We start from the raw sequence: 6,366 nt of genomic DNA, 5'->3' as shown, positions 1-6,366 counted from the left end.
GCATAGAGGGCGATTCTTTCCCGACTGAGCCACCAGAGAAGCTCCAATTAGGCCTGTTAGAAGACTAAATGAAATGGTGCATTTTTTTAAGTAGGTCTGCAGTAACCATTAGAAAGGAGAGTGTTAGTCACTCAGTTGTGTCCGACTCTTTTCGACCCCATGGACTGTAGCCTGCCAGGTTCCTCTGCCCATGGGATTTCCCAGGCAAGAATACTGGAGTGGGTTGCCATTCCTTTCTCCAGGGGATCTTCCCTACCCAGGCATCCAACCTGGGTCTCCTGCACTGCAGGCAGATTCTTTACCATCTGAGCCACCAGGTGATAGGCACTAATCATTAGGGAAATGCAAATCAAAACCACCACGAGCCATCACCTCGCATCCATTAGAAGGGCTCAGTCAGTTCAGTTCAGTCGCTCAGTCGTGTCCGACTCTCCGCGATCCCATGAATCACAGCACGCCAGGCCTCCCTGTCCATCACCAACTCCCGGAGTTCACTCAAACTCATGTCCACAGAGTCGGTGATGCCATCCAGCCATCCCATTCTCTGTCGTCCCCTTCTCCTCCCGCCCCCAACCTTTCCCAGCATCAGAGTCTTTTCCAGTGAGTCAACTCGTCGCATGAGGGGGCCAAAGTATTGCAGTTTCAGCTTTAGCATCAGTCCTTCCAATGAACACCCAGGATTGATCTCCTTTAGAATGGACTGGTTGGATCTCCTTGCAGTACAAGGGATTCTCAAGTCTTCTCCAATACCACAGTTCAAAAGCATCAATTCTTCGGCAATCAGCCTTCTTCACAGTCCAACTCTCACATCCATACATGACCACGGGAAAAACCATAGCCTTGACTAGATGGACCTTTGTTGGCAAAGTAATGTCTCTGCTTTTTAATATACTATCAAGGTTGGTCATAACTTTCCTTCCAAGGAGTAAGCGTCTTTTTATTTCATGGCTGCAATCAGCATCTGCAGTGATTTTGGAGCCCCCAAAAATAAAGTCTGACACTGTTTCCACTGTTTTTCCATCTATTTCCCATGAAGTGATGCACCATGATCTTTGTTTTCTGAATGTTGAGCTTCAAGCCAACCTTTTCACTCTCCTCTTTCACTTTCATCAAGAGGCTTTTGAGTTCCTCTTCACTTTCTGCCATAAGGGTAGTGTCATCTGCATATCTGAGGTTATTGATATTTCTCCCAGCAATCTTGATTCCAGCTTGTGCTTCTTCCAGCCCAGTGTTCCTCATGATATACTCTGCATATAAGTTAAACAAGCAGGGTGACAGTATGCAGCCTTGACGTACTCCTTTTCCTATTTGGAACCAGTCTGTTGTTCCATGTACAGTTCTGACTGTTGCTTCCTGACCTGCATACAGGTTTCTCAAGAGGCAGGTCAGATGGTCTGGTATTCCCATCTCTTTCAGAATTTTCCACAGTTTATTGTGATTCACACAGTCAAAGGCTTTGGCATAGTCAATGAAGCAGAAATAGATGTTTTTCTGGAACTCTCTTGCTTTCTCCATGATCCAGCGGATGCTGGCAATTAGAAGGGCTACTATTTTTTAAATAACAGTACTGGGTAAGGAAATGGAGAAATTGTAACTACTGCACTTTCGGTGCAAACGTAAAGTGGTACATCCACAGTGGAAGACAGTGTGGCAGCTCTTCAGAAAATTAAAAGAATTACCATATGCTCCAGCAAGTCACTTCTGGGTATATGTCCAAAAGAACTAAAGGCAGGGTCTTGAGATATTGGTACACCCACGTTTATACCAGCATTATTAACAATAGCCAACAGAGGGAAGCAACTCAGTGATCCTCAAGGAATAAGCAAAATATGGTCAATCCCTACAATGGAATATTATTTAGCCTTAAAAATGAAGGAAATTCTGACACTGCTACAACATGATTGAAGTTTGAGAATATTGTGCTAAGTAAGCCAGCCACCAAAAGACAGACATGGTGGGATTCCACTTGTATGAGGTAAGTAGTGTAGTGAGATTCATAGAAAGTAGAATGGTGGCTGCCAGGGGCTGGAGGAAGGGGAAATGGCGAGATAGTGTTTAATGTGCATAGAGTCTCAGTTTTGCAAGATCAAAACGTTCTGGAGATTGGTTGCACACCAGTGTGAATATTCTTAACACTACTGAACTGCACACAAAATGTTTAAGGTGGAAAGCTGTGTTTTTTATATTTTCCCATTACTAAAAATAATTTCTAGGGAATTCCCGAGTAGTTCAGTGGTTAGGAATCTACACTTTCACTGCCAAGAGCGTGGGTTCTATCTTTGGTCGGAGAACTAAAGATCCCACAAGCCATACAATATGGCCAAAGTTTTTTAAAAAAATAATAAATTGTCAGTTCAGTCGCTCAGTCGTGTCCGACTCTGCGACCCCATGGACTGAAGCGTGCCAGGCTTCTCTGTCCATCACTAACTCCTGATGCTTGCTCAAACTCATGTCCATCGAGTCAGTGATGCCATCCATCTAGCTCATCCTCTGTCGTTCCTTTCTCCTGCCTTCAATTTTTCCCAGCATCAGGGTCTTTTCCAGTTCTTTGCATCAGGTGGCCAAAGTATTGGAGTTTCAGCTTCAGCATCAGTCCTTCCAGTGAATATTCAGAACTGATTTCCTTTAGGATGGACTGGTTGGATCTCCTTGCAGTCAAGTCACTTTCAAGAATCTTCTCCAACACCACCACAGTTCAAAAGCATCAATTCTTCGGCACTCATCTTTCTTTATAGTCCAACTCTCACATCCATACATGACTACTGGAAAAACCATAGCTTTGACTATATGGACCTTTGTCAGCAAAGTAAAAAAGTAAATAAAAATTTTTTTAAAAAAGTAAGTCTGGGACTTCCCTGGCAGTTCCGCGGTTAAGAACTCTGAACTAAGAACTCTGAACTTCCTGTTCTGAACCAGCAGGGGGCAGTGGTTCAGTCGTTTCTGGTTAGGGAACTGAGAGCCTACTGGCCGGGGGCGGGGTGGGGAGAAAGTCTCCTAAATGTCTATCAACAAATGAATTGGATAAACAAAATGTAATTATTACACAATGGGACATTATTTGGCCATAAAAAGGAGTGAAGTACTGATACAGATGAATCTTGAAAACATTCTGTTCCGTCGCTCAGTCGTGTCCGACTCTTTGCGACCCCGTGGACTGTAGCCTACCAGGCTTCTCCATCCATGGGATTCTCTAGGCAAGAATACTGGAGTGGGTTACCATTTCCTTCTCCAGGGGATCTTCCCGACCCAGGGATCGGACCCAGGTCTCCCGCATTGGAGGCAGACGCTTTAACCTCCGAGCCACCAGGGAAGCCCCTTAAAAACATTAGGCTAAGTGAAAGAAGTTATACACAAAAGGTCACATGTTGTGTGATTCCATTCATATAAAATGTCTGGAACAGGCAAAGCTATAGATTCAAGTGGGGAAGAGGAGCCCGAGGAAAGTTCAGAGCTAGTGTAGGAGCCCTTATCAAGAAAAGAAAATGCCCTTCCTGAAACTCCAACCTGTAATTAACTGACAGCAAGTACCTTTTAGAGCTTCCCTAAAGGCTCAAGTGGTAAAGAATCTGCCTGCAAAGCACAAGACCCAAAAGACTTGGGTTCGATCCCTGGGTAGGGAAGAGCCCCTAGAAGAGAAAAGGGCCTGGAAAATCCCATGGGTGGCTGGAAAAGAGACTGTATACATAGGGACAGAAAGAGTGGTGGGCAAGGGTTGAGGTGATATCTTTTGGCGGGAGCAAAAATGTCCTAAGATTGATTGTGGCGTTTGCACAACTTAGTGACTATACTAAAAAGCAAATAAACACTGTATATGAGTAAACTCCATGGTGTGTGAATTATATTTCAATAAAGCCTTTTTTTAAAAAGTCAGATCAATGTTAGTCCTCTAGTCAAAACTGCCCTGGCTTCTCTTTTTACTCAGACTAGAAGCCTTCCTGACAATGGAAGAAATTCTGCATGCTGTGCCTCTCATGCTCTCTCCTACCAATCCCCTTGCACATTCAACTCAAGCCATACCCGCTCCTTGCTTAGGGACACAGACACATTCCTGCTCTAGGGCCTTTGCACTGGCTGTTCTATCTGGAATTCGAGTTCCTTAAATATCAGCTAGGCTAGACCCTCTCCTCATTCAAGTCTTTGCTTAAAAGTTACCTTCTTAATGAGGTCTGCTTGACCACCACATTTTCAATTGCACCATCACCACCACTCCAGTACTCCCAGTTCCCTCACTCTATAATTTACTTTTCCTGCAAGTACCTATCAACTGATTAATAACTTGAGTTACATTTATTGTCTCTCTCCCCTGCTAGAAAGGAAGCTCACAAAGGGCCTTGATCTTTGTAGAGCTCACTGGTAAATCCTGAGGACCTGGAACAGTGCCCGGAAATGAGTAGGTGCTCTATAAATGTGTGTTGAACAAATGAATGGCAAGCATCTCAGAAAAATGAACGGTTATTATCTTCCTAACCCATGAATAAGCAGGCAGGGCAAAGGTGTAAATAAGTTTTCCTTACCAAGCAGAGCAAGCAGCTGGGCTCCTGAGACTGAGGTTCTGGGTGAGGGGGAGTGGAAAACGGAAGTTTTTGACTAGGACCCCAGGAACAGGATTGGAGAAGGAAATGGCAACCCACTCCAGTAGTCTTGCCTGGAAAATCCAACAGACAGAGGAGCCTGGTGGGCTACCGTCTGTGGGTCGCAAAAGATGAGACACGAGTTAGTGACTAAACAACAAGGAACAGTGCAGGAAAAGGTGAAGCAGAGGGTAAGCTACAGAAGGTGGTGATGTTCAAACCCAATTTTAAAGTTATACAGAAACAGTCATAATTCCGGGTCACAAACTTTTGATGCTTAGTATGTCAACATCTATCTGAGGGGCTTCCCTCATAGCTCAGTTGGTAAATCATCTGCCTGCAATGCAGGAGACCTGGGTTCAATTCCTGGGTCAGGAAGATCCCCTGGAGAAGGAAATGGCAACCCACTCCAGTATTCGTGCCTGGAGAATCCCATGGACAGAGGAGCCTGGCAGGCTACAGTCCATGGGGTGACAAAGAGTCAGACACGACTTAGCGACTAAACCACCACCATGTCAACATCATAAATAAATATTTAAGTATTTTTCCAATCTAAACACCCTCCTGGCTATCTCAGAAAATGCTGCTGATGCATATCAGTAACTCTGCTGTGGTTTGTTTGTTTAATTTGGCTGTGTCCCTCTTAAATGTGGCATGTGGGATCTGAGTTCCGTGACCCTGGCCGCCTGCACTGGTGTGGAGTCTTAACTACAGGACCACTGGAGAAGTCTCAGTTCTGCTGTTTTGTGTTTCCTTTTTATTTCCTCTTGTTGGATACCTGAATAGAGTAAGGGAAAAGAGAAGAAGAGTTTGATTCATTCAGATTCTACCAACTGGACTCAGGTCTCACACACACATCTCCCATTCTCATCAGAGCCCTCGGCTGCTGCTGCTGCGTCGTCTCAGCCGTGTCCGACTCCGTGCGACCCCATAGACGGCAGCCCAACAGGCTCCTCTGTCCCTGGGATTCTCCAGGCAAGAATACTGGAGTGGGTTGCCATTTCCTTCTCCAATGCATGAAAGTGAAAAGTGAAAGTGAAGTCGCTCAGTCGTGCAACTGACTCTTAGCGACCCCATGGACTGCAGCCTACCAGGCTCCTCCGCCCATGGGATTTTCTAGAAGGTGTTATTAGCCCATATTGTAATATTGAGGAAACGGAGGCAGGGCGCTGGGAACCGAGCCTGACACACAGGAGATGCTCAGTAAATTTTTACTGGACTGAACTGGAGAGGGAAACGCTCAGTGCGAGAGAAGCGAACGAAATCCTTCCACCTTTCCCTCGTCTGTTCCCTGGAGTTCCTGTAAGGCGCGATGCTCCTGGGAATTAAAAGCGGCAAGAGGCGTGGAGCGCGCGGCAATGGCATCCCACTGGCCAGGTCGGGAAAACTGCAGCCCCCCGCCCAACCCGCCCCCACTCCTCGTCACCCCCACCTCCACACTTTAGGGGGCACCTGCAACTCTCTGGAGGACGCCTCCCAGCCTGCCCCGGGAGGTCCGGGGCGCCCGTCAGGCTGCAGAGAAGCACAGAGGCGCGCCGGGTAGCGGTCCCTCCGGCGTCTGCCCGGGAGGTCGGTTCGCTGCTCAGCTCGGCCCAGCTCGAAGCCGGAGGCTGGAGCGCGCCGACGAAACCGGAGGGCCAGAGAGCAGGAACGCGCTCGGCCCTCGGCCCCTGGGTGGGCTGCCTGTGCCTTGGCCAGGGCGCGCCGGGGTCCCTGGGCAGCCCTTCCCCCGGCGCGGTCGGCCGCCAGCGGGATCATCCCCCCTTCGGCGGCTCGCTCCTCCCCTTGGTCCCCG

This window comes from Moschus berezovskii, chromosome 20 (assembly GCF_049115385.1).
Source record: "Moschus berezovskii isolate FMDL1 chromosome 20, NW_MosBer_1.0, whole genome shotgun sequence".
Lineage (NCBI taxonomy): Eukaryota > Metazoa > Chordata > Mammalia > Artiodactyla > Moschidae > Moschus > Moschus berezovskii.
The sequence above is the reverse complement of the archived record's forward strand: the minus strand, read 5'-3'. Positions refer to the sequence as shown.